This window comes from Notamacropus eugenii, chromosome 5 (genome assembly GCF_028372415.1).
Source record: "Notamacropus eugenii isolate mMacEug1 chromosome 5, mMacEug1.pri_v2, whole genome shotgun sequence".
Lineage (NCBI taxonomy): Eukaryota > Metazoa > Chordata > Mammalia > Diprotodontia > Macropodidae > Notamacropus > Notamacropus eugenii.
Window position 1 is genome coordinate 164,660,952 of NC_092876.1, and position 22,966 is coordinate 164,683,917.

Sequence of the window (22,966 nt, forward strand, 5' to 3'; positions counted from 1 at the left end):
CCTCCCAATATATTCCTTTCTCATCCCTTAATTTTACTTTTTTAGATACCATCCTTTTCTTTTCAACTCACCCTGTGCCCTCTCTCTATATGTATATAGTCCCTCCAACTACCCTAGTACTGAGAAAAGTCTCAAGAGTTACAAATATTATCTTTTCATGTAGGAATGTGAACAGTTCAGCTTTACAAAGTCTTTTATGATTTCTCTTTCCTGTTTACCTTTTCATGCTTCTCTTGATTCTTGTGTTTGAAAATAAAATTTTCTATTCAGCTCTGGTCTTTTCTTCAAGAATGCTTGAAAGTCCTCTATTTCATTGAATGACCATTTTCCCCTTGAAGCATTATGCTCAGTTTTTCTGGGTAGGTGATTCTTGGTTTTAATCTTATTTCCTTTGACTTCTGGAACATCATATTCCAAGGCCTTTGCTCCCTTAATGCAGAAGCTGCTAGAAACTGTGTTATCCTGATTATATTTCTACAATACTCAAATTGTTTCCTTCTGGCTATTTGCAGTATTTTCTCCTTGAGTTGGGAGCTCTGGAATTTGGCTACAAAATTCCTAGGAGGTTTCCTTTGGGGATCTCTTTCAGGAAGCAATCAGTTGATTCTTTCAATATTTATTTTATCCTCTAGTTTTAGAATATCAGGACAATTTTCCTTGATAATTTCTTGAAAGATGATGTTGAGGTTCTTTTTTTGATCATGGCTTTCAGGTAGTCCCATAATTTTTAAATTGTCTCTCCTGGATCTGTTTTCTAGATCAGTTGTTTTTTCAATGAGATATTTCACATTGTCTGCTATTTTTTCATTCCTTTGGTTTTGTTTTATAATTCCTTGATTTTTCATAAAGCCATTAGCTTCCATCTGCTCCATTCTAATCATTTGGAAATTATTTTCTTCACTGAGCTTTTGGACCTCTTTTTCCATCTGGCTAATTCTGCTTTTTAGGACATTCTTCTCTTCATTGGCTTTTTGGATCTCTTTTGTCATTTGGGTTAGTCTATTTTTTTCAGTGCTATTTTCTTCAGCATTTTTGGTGTTTCTCTTCCCAATTTTTGCTCCACTTCTCTTACTTGATTTTCAAAATCCTTTTTGAGCTCTTCCATGGTGTGAGACCAATTCATATTTTTCTTGGGAGTCTTTGGATAGATGAACTTTGACTTTGTTGTTTTCTGTTTATATGTTTTGATCTTCCTTGTCACCAAAGTAAGGTTCTATAGTCTGATTCTTTTCTTGGTTTTTGTTCATTTCCCCAGCCATTTGCTTGACTTCTGAGCTCTTTGTCAAGGCAGATCTCTACTTCCAGTGGGGGTAGGGAGTTGTACTGTCAGTCCTTTGATTCCCCCACAACCTGTGGGCCAAGAACTCCAGAAACAGTGGCTGCAGCTGCCCCTGATACTGCTGTGGCTTCTCAGGTTTCCTCCACCCGCTTCCCCCTCTGCTGCCCTGGGACTGGGGCTGGACCACTCCACTCTCCCACACTGGTATCACAGGCTTTTTCCACTGACCTCTTGGTGACCTTACAGGTTGTCTTGGACTGGAGATTTACTTCACTCCATCATTCTGTGGATTCTGCAGCTCCAGAATTTGTTTAGAGTCATTTTTACAGGTATTTGACTGGGCTTAGGGGTAGCTCTCTAGAAAGTGAGTGTTGTTACTCCACCATCTTGACTCTGCCCCTTTATCCATGTCCAACTCTTTATGACCCCATTTTGGAATTTTCTTGACAAAGATACTAGAGTGATTTACCATATCCTTCTCTGGCTCATTTTATAGATGTGAGGTAAACAAAATTTTAAATGACTTTCCCAGGGTCACACAGCTAGTAAATGTCTGAAGCTGGATTTGAACTCCTGAAGATGAGACTTTCAGATTCCAAGCCCAGTGTTCTAGTGACTCAGCCAGCTCATTGACCAGTAGATAAATAGTTTTTAAAAAGTGAACAAAATAATTCTCAAAAGAATAATTGAAAAATATTCACAACTACATGAAAAATGCTCCAAAACACATAAGAGAAACCCAAACCAAAACACCCCTGAGTTTTTGCCTCACACTCTGCATATTGGTAAAAAAGGACAAAAGATGAAAATGGTCAATGTTGGAGGCGTTGTGAGAACCTAGGCACACTGATGCATTGTTTGAAGAGCTGTTAATTGGTACAATCATTTTGAAAAGCAATTTGAATTATGAAAATAAAGGGACTAAAATATACATATTCTTTGACCCTGAGATTCCATTACTGGGCTTTTAGCTCCAGAAGGCTATTAATAGGAAGAAAGTCCCCATATATACTAAACATTAAAATATTTATATACTGTTACTTTTTGTGACAGTAAAGAATTGGAAACAAAGTAGATGTCCATCAATTGGAGAACAGGTAAACAACTTCTGGCATACAAATATCATGGGATGTTATTATGCCGTAAGAAATGATGAGTGTGATGAATGCAGATAAGCATGAAAATATCTACACGAAATGATGCAGAGGGAAGTAAACAGAGTCAAGAAAACAAAATACACAATGTTTAAAACAGTGTGAAAGCAAGAACAACCACACAACCAAAATAAATCAAAAGTGAATGCTGCATAATTATAAATAATAAACACAGCTTGAAAGAAGTGGTATGAAAGAACCCTCCCAACTCATCCCTTTTTCAGAGATGGGAGGTTGACACACGTTGAATATTGTACATATTTTCATATTTTTTGATCAATTATCCTATTTTTTCTTCATTTTTTCCTTTCTTTATCTTAAAAAATACAATCTGACATATGAGATGACTCTCTAGGAAGGAAAGGATACTGGGAGGAGTTATAGTGACATGAAAAACAAAAGACATTAATAAAAACTTAAGAAGAGACAGAAGGAATAGAAAGCCTGCTGCAAAGTCAAGAAAACCTCTGGTACAAACTAGCTTGTATGACCATGGAAATTTGCCTAGATTCTCAATGCCCCAGACAACTCTATAAGACAGTTATAGATGAATTGTCAGTCTTCATCAGTAGAGAGGATTTTCATACCAGCAGTTCCCAACACCAGTGAAATTGCAGTACTATATACTCAAGAAATGTTGTTATGATTAGTAAAATAGGAACAATTTTAAAGTGTTACTGAACTCCTAGCAGCTTTTTGTTACCATGCATTTTTTCAATTATCAGCAGTGAAGTTTCTGTCATGCTGCAGGATGAGCAAGAAGATATAAGGGAGAGATGAATCTGAAAAAGGAATGTTGCTATTTCTGTTGCTGACTTTGTTTATTTGTTTTTTAAGTTTTACTACCTTGCCTAGAATATTGTTAACTATTTTATGCCAATAAATCCTATCTTGAAAGTTTTGGTGGAAGGCTACTTATAGGCATATATACATATATATATGTGTGTGTATTTTATGTGTATATATATATATGTGTGTGTGTGTGTGTGTGTGTGTGTGTGTGTGTGTGTGCATTTATATCTACTTATCTATATACATGTTGTTACCCCAGATAGAAGGTAAGCTCCTTGAGAACAGGCACTGACTTTTTTCTTGAATCCTCAGCATTTAGTACAGTACGTGCATGACATTCAGTAGTTGCTCAATATATGCGTGTTGATTAATTAATCCACAATAATACTTTGATAGTCTATGATTTCATTTATGGGGATACTCCCTCTAATGATGCAATTTGCAATCCATCCATCTTTATTCATCCTGCTCAAGGCTTGTGCACTTCCTTCCTAAAAGCCCTACTCAAGGGGTTTACTCAACCTGCTGGGCTTCCTTCTAAAGCTCTTAACATTTTGTATGTACCAATGGAGCACATGGACTGTACTCTCTATCAATTACTCCTCACTCTTGCGATATGACTAATCTACTTCCTTTCCTAGTTATGTATTGCTGCAATGAAACTCTTCACGACTCTTTCTCCAACACAGTTCTTCATTATGATTGTGTTGCTGCCTAATCATCTCACCTGTGCACCTCTCCATTCTCCTCCACAAGCTAAGGCTTAAGGAAAAGAAGAATTCTCAAAGGCAGAGAAGGGGAAATGTATTCTGGGAAAGGGGAATGGCTTTGATATTCTGGAGAATGTCCTTTGCTGGTCCTCAAATCACAGGAGGATATAAGTAAGAATATATATTTAGACTAGGGCTGGTATACAATAGCAAAATAGATGATTGAAATGTGAAAAATTCAGTCTGATACTTTAAAAAAAAATCTATTCATCAGCCAAAAGGACTTAGGCAAGACTTTACCTCTCTGGATCTCTATTTCCTCTTTTGTAAAATGGGGGGGGGGGGGGGGGGCAGGTTAGCTAAAGGTTCAAACCTGAGGTTCTTCCCAGCTCCCAATCTATAATTCTACAAACTCATTAGTAATTTCTCTAATTCTATCCTGTAAAGCATAGTCCAAGGCTATTTTTGAAAGATTCCCCAGAGCTCATTAATTTGCAGCATTGATTTGCCCAAATCTGTCTATCTGGGTCTCTCCACCATACATGCTCAATTATAGGAGCTCTGCAGATTGTCCTTCTCACCCTAGCTCCCCGCATCAGAGTTATTCTTGACAAAAATCTTCCCAGTCTGGCAAACACAGAGATTCCCTGATTTAGGGAGTTGGGCAACAGGGGACTATGAGTGTTAGATAAAAATTAAAATCCTGATTCAGTGTCTGCCCTCTCCTGGTGTGTAATTAATGGTAGCAAAGGGACAAAAATAACCACATCCATATTCAAGGAGGGAAGAGCGAGCACTGTGGCCATATTAGTTGAAATGTCCCTGGAATATGGGAAATGCTAAATGTCAATCTACAACTGGAATTGTGGATTCCCACAACTGGGAAGGGAAGGGAAGGAAAACGGAAGAGGAAGTTTCAGAGGCCACAGACAAGTAAGGTAAAAGCCCTGCAGAGAAGGCTATAACTTTCCTGTAGTTTGTGGTAAACAGCCACCTCTGGTCTAGAACATAGACAACAGAAATTCATCTTTCCTTCCAAAACTTTCACCAGAACATCTTTCAATTAAAATCAAAAGCACAGGTTTGATCATTTCAGGTTACTCCTTTGTCTGATCACAATCTGCATTCCACTGATAATGGCAAACCCTGTTCCTCACTCTCCTCTTCTTTTGAGTCCTGAGTTCCCTCATTCGGCTGCTTCTTTTGCCCAGCCAAGCATCAACTGTGGATTATTGCCATGATCTGTTCCCTTCTGTCCTACTCAGGAGCTACTGCACAAAGGTAGAGAAAATAATGAAACTGTGCTGGCTGGGTACACTACAGATTTGTCATAATCTCAATGGGCCCCGACCATGACAAGGAAATCTATTTACACCTCCCTAAACAAGTCATTCTCCCATTAACCACATTGGAGTTTCCAAGTTTTTTCTTCCTTCATCAAAGCTTAATAATTGCTTGTTGACTGACTTAAAAATTTTCAGTGTCTTCCTCTTGCTTAGTATTTGTTCTTACAACAATCCTGAGAAGTAGGTGCTATTATGATCCTCATTTTACAGTTGAGGAAACTGAGATAAATAGATTTATTGACTTGCCCAAGGTCATACAACTGCTAAGTGTTTGAGGGTAGATTTTAACTCAGGGTTTACTGACTCCAGGTGTAGTGCTTTATTCACTGTGTCATCAGCTGCCTCTACAGGGAAAAAATAAGTATGGAAGAAGAATTCCAGAAGTATCTGAGAATCTGTACAAACAAAACACTGGAAGATAGAAAGAGAAACATTACTTCACTCCTTAGTTGGGGTGAAAGTTTCATCTCATCTGAGATGAATTTTGGGTAGGATTTTTAAAAGTGGAGAGGATATTTTAAGCAGAAAGTACAGTGTAAGAATAGTCGTAGGCTTGGAAAAATGCAAAAGAATCACAAATATTTCTGTTCAACAGGATATAAGGTCAGTTTGGAAGTCTGGAAATGTGGGTTGGGGCCAAAACTTTGATGACCTTAAATGCCAGATTGAGTAGTCTATATTTGATTCAGTAGGCAAAGAGGAATCATAGGGGGATTTTAAAGCAGGGTAGAACCACTATCCATGCTATGCAGTCCTAAGATTAAAATGGTGGCTGTGTGCAGAGTGGTTGGGAGAACCAGGAATATTATTTGGAAGCAAAAATAAATAGCTCAGAGAGGCAGCTAAGTGGCTCAGGGGATGAAGTACTGGTCCTGGAGTCAAGAGGACTTGAGTTCAAATTCAGCTTCAGAATCTTGGCATTTACTATCTATGTGACCCTGGGTAAGTCACTTAACCCCTGATTGCCTTTCCAAAACAAAGTAGATCAGACATGAGACAATTAAGGGACCCCATAGGAGTAGTGGCAATGAGAATGAAAAAGGAAGAGAGACACTGGGGAGAAAATAACAACAATAATTATAGTTGGCATTTAAAGGTCTTAAAGAGTCCCATTTTAACAGGACATTGTACATCGTCACAACAATATTGTAACAATGGTAAACGAAGAAAGACATAGTTACTCTGATCAATACCATGATCCAAGACAATTCTAAAGGACTCATGACCAAAACTGCTATCTACCTCTACAGGGAGAACTGGTGAACTCCTAAGTGCCTATTGAAGCATACTTTTTTCACTCTGTGCTTCTTGCTTTTTACTTGTTTTTTGTTTTTTTTTTTTGCAACATCACTAATATGGAAGTATGTTTTCCATGACTTCACATGTATAATTGATATACTGCTTGCCTGCTCAATGGGTGAGCAAGGGGTGGGAACAGAATTTGGAATACCAATTCTTTAAAATGAATGTTAAAAAGAAATAAATTTTATAAAAAGAGTCCCATGTTAAAATGACATTACTCTTAAGAGGAGGGACACATCAAGTCATGATCAACTAATGCTTCTTCAGTAGAGAAGCAGCATAGGACACTGGAAAGAGTTCTGGATTTGGAGTCAGAGGATCGACGTTCAGATGCCACTTCTATCGCTTGCTTCCTGTGGGACCTAGGGTGAATTAATTATTTTCACCCCTCTGGTTCTCCTTAACTAGAAAAAAAAAGACTTGGACTAAATTAGGTCAAAGATAACTTTTAGGTGCTCTCTAGGAGTCCATGATCTTGACAGAGATTGTGGAGAACTGGAGCAAGACAGTCACCTAGAAGGGGCAGAATGTCTAGCTTTCAGACTTGCCAACAGGGTTGAGGAGGCACTGGCAGGAAGGATGGAAGAATGCCAAGAAACTACTGGATCTTGTCGAGGGTTAGACTTGCCTACAGAAAGAAAAATTACCTTGCTTGTTCTTTCCCAAGAGGAATTCCAGGTCTTCCTGAGGGCAGCTTCAGCCATCTATCCTCTATGGTCAGGTAGCTACCCCCTAATTGGAAATGAACATCTCTCTCTCTCTCTTTCTCTCTCTCCCCTCCCCACTCTGTGTGAGACAGAGACAGAAAGACAGAGACAAACAGAAAGAAAGACAGAGAGAGAGGAAGAGAAAGAGAGAGAGAGAGAGAGACGGAGGGAGGGAGGGAGGGAGAGAGACATGCTCATTTTCCTATGCTTACCTCATGTCATACAGGGGCTCTTTGGGTGATTCTCAGTCCCTTTCACCAAGTATATCAAAAATCTGGAAATTTTTCTCTTGGAAATAAATTCAGAAGCTGCATATTGACCTTAAGCTTCTGGCCAGTCCCCCTTGTGTATATTGTCAGATTACAGAAGCTGCCTGCCCTAGAAAGCAAATTCATTATCGAATTTGGCACCAACCCAGATTTTTCCTCTGGTGCATGGCAGCACTCTGGACCTAGGGGATAAGCCTGGCAGCCACCTCAGCTTTGCTTTGCATTCCCCAAAACTAGTACCCACCTATTGCTTCACTGAAAGGCTTCATGCAGACAACAATTATCAATGAGATGGACACAATACCAACCATACTATTAAAATTATGTGCGGGATAGCACTCTGTGAAAACACACAGGGTGATTTAGGATGTGTGAGTCATCAAGATTAAAGAAGAGCCATTTCTAAAAACCCAGTATTTCTTGGGAAAGTCCCTTGGGCTGCTGAGCAACCAGGTTAAATTACTGTTTTAGTCGGCAGTGTTCTTTGTAGCTCAAGTAGCCCAGAGACCTATCCTCCACATCTTCTGTAGCATCTGTAGTTGATGGGGGACACATCTGAGTATCTCACAACCCAAGATCCTAGCAAAGGGGGATAAGTGGGAGGGGACAGAAAACAGGAATAAAGACTTGGTTTTTAATTTTAGCCTCATGTAAAGGGCTTCTTCTAATCGTGACACTTAGTGTGAGCAAAGGAAGCCATAGAATCTTCAGTAGGGATTTTTAAGAATGAAATAGAAAAGTTCCTAGGAAGCAAGGTAGCACAAGTGACCTTTGGAAGAGTCTTTTCTGCCCTCTGATAAAAATAGTGTAAAGGATTAACTCACTGCTTTCCAAGAAGCAACTCCTACATGACAGGAAACCTTAAGAGGGTGGAGAATTTCTCTGTCTTGTCTTTATCTGTCTCTGTCTGTCTCTGTGTCTCTGTCTTTCTCCCCCTTCTCTCCCTCCTTATTCCTTCCCTTACTCTCCTCCTCTCTGTCTCTTCCCCTCCCTCTCTCTCTCTCTCTTTCTCCTTCCTTCCCTCTCCCCCTTCTCTTTTTCTCCCCTCCCTCTCTATCTACCAGGAATTTAGGAGTACCTTGCTATATTCAAACCACTTGACTCCTCTAGATCTAGGAATTTAAGTGTAATCTCTTGGGCAAGGAGAGCTGCAAAGTTGCTCAGTCTTTCTCACCAATTATTTCTAATTATAAATGATTTTTATTTAAATATATGCATATATATCATTTTATACTACAGTCATTTCTGACTTATTCCTAGTCCACACTCACTGAACCCTTCCTTGTAATAGCCATTCAGTCAGGAAACAAACATTTATTAAAGATTTATTAAGGATCAGGCCTTGTGCTAGGCACTGCTAATTCAAAGAAATCGCAAAAATATGGTCCCTGCTCTCAATCTAATAGGGAGATAAACTGCAAGTAATTGTACATACAAATACACATGGGGTAAATGGAAAATAATCTTAAAAGGCAGAGGCTATAGCAATCTCACTAGGCCAAAACAAATATGGGGTAACAAAAATGGTAAAGCTGACCAATGCCAAAAAGAAGCCTCTTCTGGCAGAGTATGCAATACTCATATTCCTCTGCCTTTCTACTGAGAGGAGGAAGTGAGCTTATTTCTGGTCTTGGAGTTCAAAATTGGTTATTGCCATTAATCTCAGCTGAGTTGCCTTCAAGGGTGGTTTTCGTTTCCGTTATGATCACTGTGTATGTTGCCCTCTTGGTTCTTACTTAATTCAGAGTATCTGAATTCAGTTCTATTTATGACCCTGAGCATTTCATCAGTACAGAAGAAACCTTAAAAAGGAGGTCCTATACAGCTAGAACCACAGATTCACCATGTCAGGTCAACAAAATGGCTCTCCAGGAAGCATCAAATGTGTGTACAGGGAAAGGTCTCAGGGAACATCTCCTAACAGTCATGCCCAACCCCCATATTCCCTCCTTGAGAAAACAGGTCACCATTTTCTACATGAAGAGGTAGCTAGATGGCACACTGGATAGAAACTAAGCCTAGACTCAGGAATACCTGAGTTCAAATTTGACCTAGCTCTGTAACCCTGGGAAAATCATTTAATCTCTGCCTGCCTCAGTTTCCTCAACTATAAAATAAGGACAATAATAACACCTAATTTCCAGGGTTGTTGTGAGAATTAGATGAGATATTTGTCAAGTGGTTAGCATAGTGCCTGGCATATAGTAGGAACTTCAAAATTGTTTATTTCCTTCCTTTCTTTTTTCTTTTCCTTCATTTCCTTCCTTCCTTCCTTCCTTCCTTCCTTCCTTCCTTCCTTCCTTCCTTCCTTCCTTCCTTCCTTCCTTCTTAAATCTTATCCTTTCCCTCCTGATGACATCCCCTTCTGGAGCTCTGAGTCCAGCCATCTACATAAGGCAGGAAAGCATTAGCCAGGTAACAAAACTGTGTGCCCTCCTATGACTTCCACAAGGCTATAGGAACAGACCCTTAGATGTAGATAATAAGCCAGGCACCCAACAGGGCTAACCCCACATATAGACCGAGTAAACATGACTGTCTGGGCTGTCTGTATAGTGTGAACTGAGGCATACCGAGGACCCAATTAACCCTAATTATTTCTGTCTCTGATCTTAACAGAAATTATTACCATTTGAATCATTAATTAGATGAGGGCTTGCCAAACCACAGGTGCCAGGACACCACAGCCCCTAACAAGTTTATCTTGGCACCTAGTGTTTTGGATACATAGTTACTTGAAATTACAGAAGTCCTTTCCTTTTGCTCAAGCACATTCTCATTTTACTAATAGAGAGGTGAAAAGGATTCCATAGCACTAGATTTTAGTGGAGGTGACATTCAAGACACGCCTTCCTCCCCTTTCAAGCTTCTCAGTCTACTCAAACCAGCTCTAATTCAGGCACTGTATCTTTCACACAGAATAAGAAAGAGTAAGGAAGGGGGAATGGATAGGCCAGGAGAAAAGGATGCTGATCACTAGTTCCCTGGCCAAAAATGATCAGTTTCATTTTGAGTCTTTCCAGAGGTTTCCACAAGACCCTTCTGTAGTTCTCCAGTGACCGCAATTTGAGTTTCAACTTCAGATTGAAACCACATCTCCCTATGGTAATATACACCTTTTTATTTGCTTTGTTTCTTTCCTTGAAAACCAAAAAATTAATCTGCGTCCTACATGTTGCAGTTGATATCTAAAACCAATAATTTCAGTCACATGACTAGATCCAAAAGTTGATCATTGAGGGCTGGGAGGATTTCTGCAGTGGAGAGTCCCAGAGATTTATATTTGATCCTGCATCAAATTGATGACTTAGATAAAAGTGTGAATGGCAGGCTTGACTTATCAAAAATGCAAACAAGGCAAGGAAGGGAGAGATAACACACTAGATGAGAAAGTCAGAACTCAGGAAGATCTGGCAGGCTAGAACTTCAGACTAAAATAATGAAATAACATCTAATAGGGATAAAAGTCCAATCTTAGTTCATAAAGACAAATCCACACATCCCAGGCAGTGTGCCATAGCCAGAAACCAGCAGGTCTGAAAAAAGATTTGAGACTTTTAGTGGACTAAAAGCTCATTATGAGTCAACAGCATGACATGCTAGGGAAGAAAGCTAATATGACCTTGGACAGTGTTGGGAAAGGAAGAATGTTGAGCTCAAGGGAGCTCCTGCTGGCTTTGTCCTTGTCTGACCTATGGAGCATAACGTCCAGTCATGGCTGCCATATGTCGGAGAAGTCATGAGGAGAAGCTACCAAACATTCAGAGCAGCACAGACAGGAGAGGGAAGGGCCTCCAGTTCATATCATACTGACTGAAATACCTGAGGACAATTCATCTGGAAGAAAAAAGACTGAAGGGAAAGAGGTCTCTTTCAACTCTAAGGGTCTGAGACCTGTGAGTTAAGTAATAGTCAGGAGACAAGCATTCATTAAGCACCTACTGTGTACCAGGCACTGTGCTCAGTGCTGAGGACACAGAGAGGCAAAAGCAGTCCAAAGTCTCAGGAAGCTCATGGTCTAGTGGATGAAATGATATATAAATAGCAATGTACAAACAAGGAGTATGTGGATGTATATGTGTTATATGTGTGTATATATGCATATATGTATATATACATGCATATATATGATAAATTGGAAATACCCAACAGAGGTAAAGCAGTAGCATTAAGGGGGCTTGGATTTTAGCTGAGACTCAAAGGAAACCAGGGGATCCAGGAGGTAGAGATAAGGAGGGAGAGAATTCCAGGCATGGCAGAGAAGTCCCTTATCTGGCCTTATGTTCCGCATTAATAAAGATAAGACAAGGATCATATTAAATTGAATTTTCCAGACTTTAATTCCATGGCTATATTGTCACAGAATCATAGATTTACAGCTAGAAAGAACCTTTGAGGTCATCTAATCCAACCTTCTCATTTTACAGATGAGGAAACTGAGTTCCAGAGAAGTTAAATGTCTTTCTTAAGGTCACACAGGTAATATCTGCCATCTCTAGTCAGGATTTGAACCCACATCCCATGTCACCAAATCCAGCACCCTCCCCTTTGTATTATGCTGCCTCCCCTCTTTGAGGTTTCTTCTCTTCTGAAATCCTGTGATTTTCTGCCAAGATGATGTCTAAGATAGATCCTTTCCAGTTCTGATGTTCTGTGACCTGCAGTCTTGTCTTTTAATACTGAAATTACATTGCCAAGGGGTGGGGAGGTGGGGGTGGAGGGGGTTTCATCTGAAACTCATTGAGGAGTATCAATAATAGATGCAGTTTTATGATGTCTAATCCCTGAGCTTAACAGTGATGGGAACAGCTAAAGGCAAATTGTCAGAGTCACCCACTCACTGTCTGCACTACCACTGGCAGTCAAACTGGAAAATGAGGGAAGTAAGAGAGAGCTACTTGAGGGTTTATGATCCACAACATCAATCCCTAATAATAGTAGCTCCCTTTTATATTTCGCTTTACAAAGCACTTTATATACATTATTCCATTTGATCGTCACCCCAATGATGTGAGGCAGGTAGGGCAAATACTATTAGCCCCTGTTTATAGTTGGGGACAGTGAGTCCCCAAAAGCTTAAGGCAGTCACCCAAAGTTACAGAGCTTGTGAATGTCCAAACTGGATCTCAGGTTTGTGTCCTCCTATTCTGAATCCAGGGATCCTTCCATTGCAGCACAGGGGTACAGATCACTGTCTAGTACATACAGAGAAAACCAAACTAGGTGCATCATTTTCAAAATTTCTGAAGGGTTAGAGGCCTCCAGTGTTGATTTTTTTTCCCTCGAAGTAAGATTCCTCACATAGGAGAAGGATAAAAAGGCTTGAAGAGAAAAGAGAGGGATGGAGGGAAGAACATGGGGCTCTTTTAGATCTTCAAAAAGCTGATGACATATACTTAACACTAATTTTCTTTTCATAGTCATCACATTATTACCAGCCCTCATCACCTCCTGCCTAAACACTGCAGCAAGACCCTAGCTGGCCCCCTGATTATAGGTATACTCCAAGCCTCTATCTGGGGCACTCCTCCATCTTTGCACTCTCTCACTTGGTTAGCTCATCAGCTTCCATAGGTTTAATTATCATCTCTAGGGAGATGACTCCCACATTTAAAATGTATAAAGATTGGACACTGTGCCTTATAAGTAGTTCCTTGAAGGCAGAATTTGTTTCATTTTTATCTAACACATCTTTCACATAAATAGTATTATATCTATATCTCAAAACCCCTGTCATTAACCCCTTTTCTCTCCTTTACTAGAGAAACTACTGTCTTTAGTTCCTGTTAAAGAGGCATTGCTCCTCACCAAGACAATCCCCTCTATCTATACCTTCACTCCCATCTCCTCTCATATTCTCCAATTTATTACTCTCACAAAAATCCCTCCCCCAATCTTCAGTATCTCTCTAGTTATTGGCTTCTTCCCAACCACCTACAGACATATCCAACTCTCTCTCATCCTTAAGAAATTCTCATCAGACTCTACTTCAGGCTTTCGATTCTGAGTCTTTCCTCCTGTTCACAGCCAAAATTAAAAAAAAAATTTAAGCTATCTTATCTTCCACTTCTCCTTCCATTTATTTCTCAGTTCTTTATAATCTGACTCCTGACCTCAACTATAGGTGCATCATTTTATATTTCCAAAGTTATTTATCATCTATTAGTTGCTACAGCTAATAGTCATTTTTCAATCCTCATTGCTCCTGAGCTCTTCACAGCATCTGACATTATTAATTATCCTCTCATCCTGAACATTGCATTTCTCTGGGTTTCTATGATACTACTCTCTCAGTTCTCCTCTTACCTGTCTGACCACTCTTGCCAGATCATATCAAGCCCCCTAATTATGGGTACACTCCAAGGACCTGTCTTGGGCCCTCTTCCACATTTATGCTCTCATTTGGTGAGCTCATCAGTTTCCATGGGTTTAATTATCATCTCTAGGCAGATAACTCCCCAAGTATGCATCCATAGTCTCTTTCTTGAGGTGAAAGCCCACATCACTATCTCCTTATTGGACATTTCCAAATGCATTTTTCATATACTTCTCAAAACCAACATGTTCAAAACAGAACTCAATATCTTCTCCTCAACATCTAAAAAAGAGTCCTTTTCCCAAACTTCTCTGCTTTTGTGGAGTACACCATCATCCCAGCCTCCCAGGTTCACAACTTAGTGCACTTCTCAATGTCCCTCTTCCAATTCTTGGCCATATCTTTTCATTTCTATTCCTACAAAGCTCTTGCATCCATCTTCCTGTCTACTTACCTTAAAATCACCCTTGTTCAAGCCTTCATCCCCTCTTGCCTAGGTTAAAGCAAAAGTCTACAGATCAGTCTCCCTGCTTCATCTCTCCCTAATCCATTCCATCCTCCATGCAGCTGCTAGTTATTTCCTTAAAATGCAGATCTAGAAGATGGTGGAGTACAAGGATGGACCTGCTCTAGCTCTACCTCCATAGCCATAAAATACCTGTAAAAAATGACTCTAAACAAATTCTAGAGGAGAAGAAGCCACAAAATAACAGAGTGAAAGAGATTTCCAGCCCAAGACAGCCTGGAAGGCCAACAGGAAAAGTCTATCACACAAGGCTCAGAGTAGAGTGCAGCCCAGTCTTGGTCACACAGCATGGACAGGACTGGAGTAGGCTTCAGAGTGCAGAATCATAGGTAGCAACTGTGATTTCTCAACCCACAACCATCAAAGACAGCTTCAAAGATCAGTGAGAAAGCTCTTTCATCTGGGTGAGAAGGGGGCATGAGTCTGGCCCAACTCCTGACCCCAGGGTGGCAGAAGTCACTGCCGCAGCAACTACTTTTGGAGCCCTCAGCCTGAAGACCCTAAGGGAATGAAGCAGTTGATCTGAATCTCAGCCCTGAGTAGCAGTTCTGGGGTGAGGAGGAGCTCTGGTGTGGTGAAACTGGTGGTGATGGTGGAGAGGGAATCCTACTTGCAGATCCTGGACAAGAATGCTTGTGGTGGCTCACAGACAAGAGCACAAGCCAAGAGAGGAGGAAACTCCTTTCCCTTGACTGTACCACCTTGGAGGAACTGAGAACTTACAGGTCCCCAGAGTATACCCTCAACTTGACAAAGGACTCAAAAGTCAAAGTCAAAAGACTGGGAAAATGTCCAAAAAAGGGAAAAAATAAGACTATAGAAGATTACTTTCTTGGTGAAAAGGTATTTTTTCTTCCATTCTTTCAGATGAGGAAGAACGAATCATATCATCAGACGAAGACATCAAAGTCAAACCTTCTACATCTAAAACCTCAAAAAAAAATATGCAATGGTCTCAGGTCATGGAAGAACTCAAAAAGGATTTTGAAAACCAAGTAAGAGAGGTAGAAGAAAAACTGGGAAGAGAAATGAGAGCAATGCATGAATGTCATGAAAGGCAAGTCAACAGATTGTTAAAGGAGATCCAAAAAATGCTGAGGAAAATAACACCCTTAAAAATAGACTAATTCAAATAGCAAAAGAGGTCCAAAAAGCCAATGAGGAGAAGAATGTCTTAAAAAGCAGAATTAGCCAAATGGAAAAGAAGGTTCAAAAGCTCACGGAAGAAAATAGTTCTTTAAAAATTAGAATGGAGCAGATGGAAGCTAATGACTTTAATGAGAAACCAAGAAATTACAAAACAAAACCAAAAGAATGAAAAAATAGAAGACAATATGAAATGTCTTACTGTATAAACAACTGGCCTAGAAAATAGATCCAGGAGAGATCATTTTAAAATTATTGGTCTACCTGAAAACCATGATGAAATAAAGAGGCTAGATATCATCTTCCAAGAAATTATCAAGGAAAACTGCCCTGATATTCTAGAACCAGAGTGTAAAATAGAAATAGAAAGAATTCACTGATCACCTCCTGGAAGAGATTCCAAAAGGAAAACTCCTAGGAATATTATAGCCAAATTCCAGAGTTTCTAGGCCAAAGAGAAAATATTACAAGCAGCCAGAAAGAAACAATTCAAATATTGTGGAAATACAATCAAGATGACATAAGATTTAGCAGCTTCTACCCTAAGGGATCAAAGGGCTTGGAATATGATATTCCAGAGGTCAAAGGAGATAGGGTTAAAGCCAAGAATCACTTATCCAGAAAAACTGAATATAATACTTCAGGGAGAAAAAATGAAATATCAATGAAATAGAGGATTTCCAAGCACTCTTGCTAAAAAGACCAGAGCTGAATAGAAAATTTGGCTTTCAAATATGAGAATGAAGAGAAACATGAAAAAGTAAACAGGAAAGAGAAGGCTTAAGAAACTCATTAAGGTTGAACTATTTACATTCCTACATGGAAAAATGTTTTTTGTAATTCATGAGACCTTTTTCAGTATTAGAGTAGTTAGAGGGAATATATTATATATATACATATATATGTCATATGTATGTATATATATGCATATATATGTAGGTGGGTATGGGTATGTATATATGTGTATATTATATATGTGTAGGTATGTATATGTACATGGGTGTATGTGTATATGTGTGTGTGTGTGTGTGTGTATATATATATATATATATATATATATATATATATATATATATATATATATATATATATATATATATATATATATATATATATATACACACAGAGGGCACAGGGTGAAATGAATATGAAGGAAGAATACCTAAAAAAATAAAATTTGCTGTTGAATGGAATGTACTAGGAGTAAGAGAAAGTGAGAGGTAGAATGTAGCTAATCACCTCACATAAAAGAGGGAAGAAAGAGGTTTTACAATGGAGAGGAAGAGGGGGCAGATGAAAGGAAGTAATTGAGCCTTACTCTCATGGGATTTGGTTTAAGGAGGGAATAACACACACTCAATTGGATATGGAAATCTATTTTACCCTGCAGGAAAGCAAGGGAGAAGAGAATAGGAGAGGAAAGATAATAGAAGGGACAGCAAATTGGGGAAAGGGATAATCAGAAGCAAACACTATTGTGGGAGGACAGGTCAAGGGAGAGAATGGAATAAATGAAGGACAAGATAGGACAGAGAGAAATGTGGTTAGTCTTTTACAATGTAACTATTATGGAAGTGCTTTGCATTGCTACACATGTATGACCTGTATTGAATTGCTTGTTTTCTAAATAAGGGTGGGTGGGGAGGAAGGGAGAGAATATGGAACTTAAAGCTTTAAGAATAATGTCAAAAATTGTTTTAGCATGCAACTGGAAATTTAGCTATACAAGCAATGGAGTATAGAAATCTATTCTGCCCTACAGGAAAATAGAGAGGAAAGGGGATGGAAGAAGGGTGGGTAATAGAAGGGAGGGCAGACTGGAGGAAGGGGTGAACGGGGTGCATGCTGTCCTGGGGTGGGGGGTGGGGAGAGATGGGGACAAAATTTTGAATTCAAATTCTTGTGGAAGTGAATGTTAAGAAGTGAAAAATAAATTATATACTTTTTAAAATGCAGATCTGATCCCATAACCTACTCAATAGATTTCAGTGACTACCTAATGCTTCTAGTGCAAAATAGTAATTTCTCTCTAGATCTAATGATCTGGCATCATCAGATTCATAGTCTGACTCTTTGTGACCTTGGGCATATTTCTGACCCTCAGTTACCTCCTTTGAAAGAGATAAGAGACTAGACTTGGAATTTTGTTGGTTTAGGGAAAGCCTTCTAAAAATGCAGATCCTCACCTGTTCACCTTTTTTTGAAATTTAAATTTTTGCATACCCTAGCCTCAATCTAACTTTCCAGTATTATTATTATACAATAGTATCCTTCACCCTCTATGATTCAGTCATACTTATCTTCCTGTTCTTCATGTATGACACTCTATCTGTCATCCCTGTCCCTTTGTCCTGGCTCTGCCCAAAGCCTGAAATGTACTTCCTGCCTCCACCTCTTGGAAATCCTTCTTTCCTTCAAGATTCAAGTGCTTCAAGAAGCACTCCCTTCTGTGTGTCATTTTTCTGACCCTCCCCCATTCCTAGCACCTCCCCTCTTTGATTGTCTTGCATTTATTCTGTATGAGTCTGATGTTTGGTTATTTAAGTCCATCTTCCTGGACTCCTTGAGGACAAGGTCTATTTCTCTTTTGTCTTTGTATTCATAGTGCCTGGCACACAGTATGTGCATTATGATTACTTGTTGGTTTAAAAGATAAGACTAATGTATCACATCAAGTTTTCTTCAAGTATTCAGAAGGTTCTCATGTGAAAGACCTTTTTTGCCTGGACCCCTGAGGATATAAGTAGGAACAATGAGTACAAATGGCAAGAGATGCAGATTTTCCTTCTACATAACAAAGAAAATCACAACAGAGTTGTTCAAAAGTGGTAATAATGGTGTTCTCCTTCCTGATCGTCAAGCAGAAACTGGATGACCACTTGTGAGGACTGTTATCAAGGCAATGCTTGTTCAGGTATGGCTTGGACTAGCTAGCTTCTGGGAGCTCTTTTAGCTCTAAGATTCTGTGACTTTGTGATACTAGAACCATGGGTCACACCTTCATTACTGCAATCTTTTGGCAATAGAAACCCCCTTCTCAATGTTTTTGAGGTAATTTGTAATTGAAGAAATTTGGGCATAATCTCCACTCCCCAACTCCTGAAACTGTATTCTCCCTTGGTGGTTATAGAATCCAAGACTGGCAGAGGTCAAAAGAACTAGAGTATCTATTCTAATATGCATTCCCTTTTAAAAGTGGAAACTGAGGCCAAGAGAATGTGGGGCTATCTTTCATTTCTTTGTCTAAATCTTTTTAAATATTATTTTCGTTTTTAGTCTGTTGTGCCACTCAGATTAAAAGGTTCCCCTAGTTTAGTAGAAAGACAAATGGGATTCGGGGGAGGAGCCAAGATGGCAGAGTAGAAAGATATACATATGCTAGCTCCTAACCCACAGCCCATAAAATACCTGTAAAGAAGAACTCCCAACAAATCCTGGAGCAGTAGAAGCCACAGAACAACGGGGTGGAAGAGATTTCTGTTGAAGAAAGACCTGAAAAACTGACACCAAAGCTCTGTCACACACTGGACCTGGAGCAGAGCCCAGCCCTGCATTGGCCACGTGGCACCAAGAGGAGCAGATACGAGCAAGCTTCAGGGACAGAATCTCCAGCAGTCGTGCAGGTCCCTCCACCCACAGGTGCCAAAGGTCAGTGAGAGGGTCTTCTCAGCTCACTAAGAGGGGAGCAGAATGTCTCCATAACTCAGGCCTCCTCGGGAGGTAGCAGTGGAGGCAGTAGCAGAGGCAGCAGCAGACAAGGGCTCCCAAAGCAGGCAGGAGCTCAGATCCATTGTTGAAGGTCTCTGCATAAAAGCCCTGAGGGAACTGAGCCCCTGTGTGGTGGCCCTGCTCCCACCTGAGCACCTGAACTTAATCTCACACTGAATAGTAGTCCCGCCCCTGTCGAAAGCCCTGAGGCTGGGAAGCAGCATTTGAATCTCAGACCCCAAGCACTAGCTGGGTGGATCTAGAGGTTAGGTGGGTGTGGAGAGGAAACTCAGAAGTCAAGTAACTGTCTGGGAAAATGCCTAGAAAAGGGAAAAAAATAAGACTATAGAAGGTTACTTTCTTGGTGAACAGATATCTCCTCCCATTCTTTCAGATGAGGAAGAACAATGCTTACCATCAGGGAAAGATATAGCACTCAAGGCTTATGTATCCCAAACATCCAAAATAAAGATTCAATGGGCTCTGGCCATGGAAGAGCTCAAAAAGGATTTTGAAAATCAAGTTAGAGAGGTGGAGGAAAAACTGGGAAGAGCAATGAGAGACATGCAAGCAAAGCATGAAAAGCAGGTCAACACCTTGCTAAAGGAGACCCAAAAAAATGCTGAAGAAAATAACACCTTGAAAAATAGGCTCACCCAATTGGCAAAAGAAGTTCAAAAAGCCAATGAGAAAAAGAATGCTTTAAAAAGCAGAATTAGCCAAATGGAAAAGGAGGTTCAAAAGCTCACTGAAGAAAATAGTTCTTTCAAAATTAGAATGGAACAGATGGAGGCTAATGACTTTATGAGAAACCAAGAAATCACAAAACAAAACCAAAAGAATGAAAAAATGGAAGATAATGTGAAATATCTCATTGGAAAAACAACTGACCTGGAAAATAGATCCAGGAGAGACAATTTAAAAATTATGGGACTACCTGAAAGCCATGATCAAAAAAAGAGCCTAGACATCATCTTTCATGAAATTATCAAGGAAAACTGTCCTGAGATTCTAGAACCAGAAGGCAAAATAGGTATTCAAGGAATCCACCAATCACCACCTGAAAAAGATCCAAAAAGAGAACCTCCTAGGAACATTGTGGTCAAATTCCAGAGTTCCCAGGTCAAGGAGAAAATATTGCAAGCAGCTAGAAAGAAACAATTCAAATACTGTGGAAACACAATCAGGATAACACAAGATATAGCAGCTTCTACATTAAGGGATAGAAGGGAGTGGAATATGATATTCAAGAAGTCAAAGGAACTAGGACTAAAACCAAGAATCACCTACCCAGCAAAACTGAGTACAGTACTTCAGGGGAAAAATTGGTCTTTCAATGAAATAGAGGACTTTCAAGCATTCTTGATGAAAAGACCAGAGCTGAAAAGAAAATTTGACTTTCAAACACAAGAATGAAGAGAAGCATGAAAAGGTAAACAGCAAAGAGAAGTCATAAGGGACTTACTAAAGTTGAACTGTTTACATTCCTACATGGAAAGAAAATATTTGTAACTCTTGAAACTTTTCAGTATCTGGGTAGTGGGTGGGATTACACACACACACACACACACACACACACACACAGCACAGAGTGAATTGAATAGGATGGGATCATGTCTTACAAAAATGAAATTAAGCAGTGAGAGTGAAATATATTGGGAGGAGAAAGGGAGAAATGGAATGGGGCAAATTATCTCTCATAAAAGAGGTAGGCAAAAGACTTTTTAGTGGAGGGAAAAAGAGAGGAGGTGAGAGAAAAACATGAAGTTTACTCTCATCACATTCAACTAAAGGAAGGAATAAAATGCACACTCATTTTGGTATGAAAGCCTATCTTACAATACAGGAAAGTGGGGGAGAAGGGGATAAGCAGGGTGGAGGGGGATGATGGAAGGGAGAGCATGGGGAGGAGGGAGCAATTTGAGGTTGACATTCATGGGGAGGGACAGGATCAAAAGAGAGAATAGAAGCAATGGGGGGCAGGATAGGACAGAAGGAAATATAGTTAGTCTTACACAACACAACTACTATGGAAATCATTTGCAAAACTACTCAGATATGGCCTATATTGAATTGCTTGCCTTCCCAAAGGGAATGGGTAGAGAGGGAGGGATGAAGAGAAGTTGGAACTCAAAATTTTAGGAACAACTGTGGAGTACTGTTCTTGCTACTAGGAAATAAGAAATACAGGTAATGAGGTAGAGAAAGTTATCTGGCCCTACGGGACAAAAGAGAAGATGGGGACAAGGGAAGGGAGGGATGATAGAAGAGAGGGCAGATTGGTGATAGGGCAATTAGAATGCTCAGTGTTTTGTGGTGGGGGAGGGGACAAATGGGGAGAAAATTTGGAACCCAAAATTTTGTGAAAATGAATGTTAAAAGTTAAATAAATAAATTTTAAAAAAAGTTAAATAAATAAATTTAAAAAGAAAGAAAGAAAGAGAAATGGACCTGGAGTTGGAATCTCTGCATTCACACTCTGTCTCTGACAAGAATTAGCTTGTGATAATAATAACTGACTTATAGGCATGTCATTTTATTTCTAGGATCCTCAGTTATCTTTCAGAAAGGGTTTGGGACTAGACTTGTGATTTCATTCATGTAGGAAACTCTTCTGGGAGGAAACTCCTTCTATCAATGTAGGTGCTTATCTTCTGTGCCACTTGGAGTCTTGAACAGTTTCCTAGAGCACTAAAAATGTAAATGACCAGCCCAGTGTTATGTAGTCAGTAGTTATCAGAGGCAGGGTTTGAACCCGAATATTCCTACCTTAGAAACCAGCTCTCTATCTTCTACGTCTCTGAAAAATTGATCTAATAATGCTGCATTGTCTAACCCACAGGGTTATAGTACATAAAACAATTTTAAAACCTTAAAATGCCATGGGAATAAGAATTAGTATTATTTATTGCCTACCAGAGCCATAAGTAAGGATTTTTACAACTGGGACAAGAGCCAAAAATGGTGCCTTCAGTTATGGTGGGAATTGGAAGGTTGGAGAACAGAAACCTTGGGACCCTGGTGTTTAACTGGAGCAGGAGGAGTTCATACTTGTGGATCATCTGATTGCTCTCAATCCAATCCAATGATATTTATTCAACATCTATAATATGCAAATAGCTGTACTTTTGAAGTCCTCTCCAGTCATGGAGACATCCTGTATAAAGTACAGAGAGAATATACAGAATGTCAAATTCAGGAAAAAGTAAGTAAGCCTTTTTGCCTAGAATTCCAAGTGCATAAAGGAGGATAACATGAAATAAATATGAAAAGTGAAGTGGATGATAGATTGCAAGGGGATTTAAATATCACATAAAAAGTTTATAGTTTATCCTGGAGATGAGAGGGTTCCACTGAAACCTATTGAAGAGGGTAGTGATATGATCACAGCAAGTACAGATGGAAAAGGGAAGAGACTTGGTGCCTGGAGTTCAGTTAGGAGGATACTGCAACAATCCAGGTAAGAAGTGATGAGGGCCTGAACTAAGATGTTGACTAACACAATGAATGAAAGATGTGGTTGGTGTAAAATTGATGAGACTTGGTAGCTGATTGGATAATAAGGGTACGAGAGAGTGAAAAATCAAAGATGATGCCAAATTGCCAGCCAATGTGACTGGGCAGATGGTAGTGCCCTCAACAGAAACAGGAAAATTTGGAACCCATCTGATGGATATGAGGCAAATGTATGCAGTAATTCCAATGGCACTG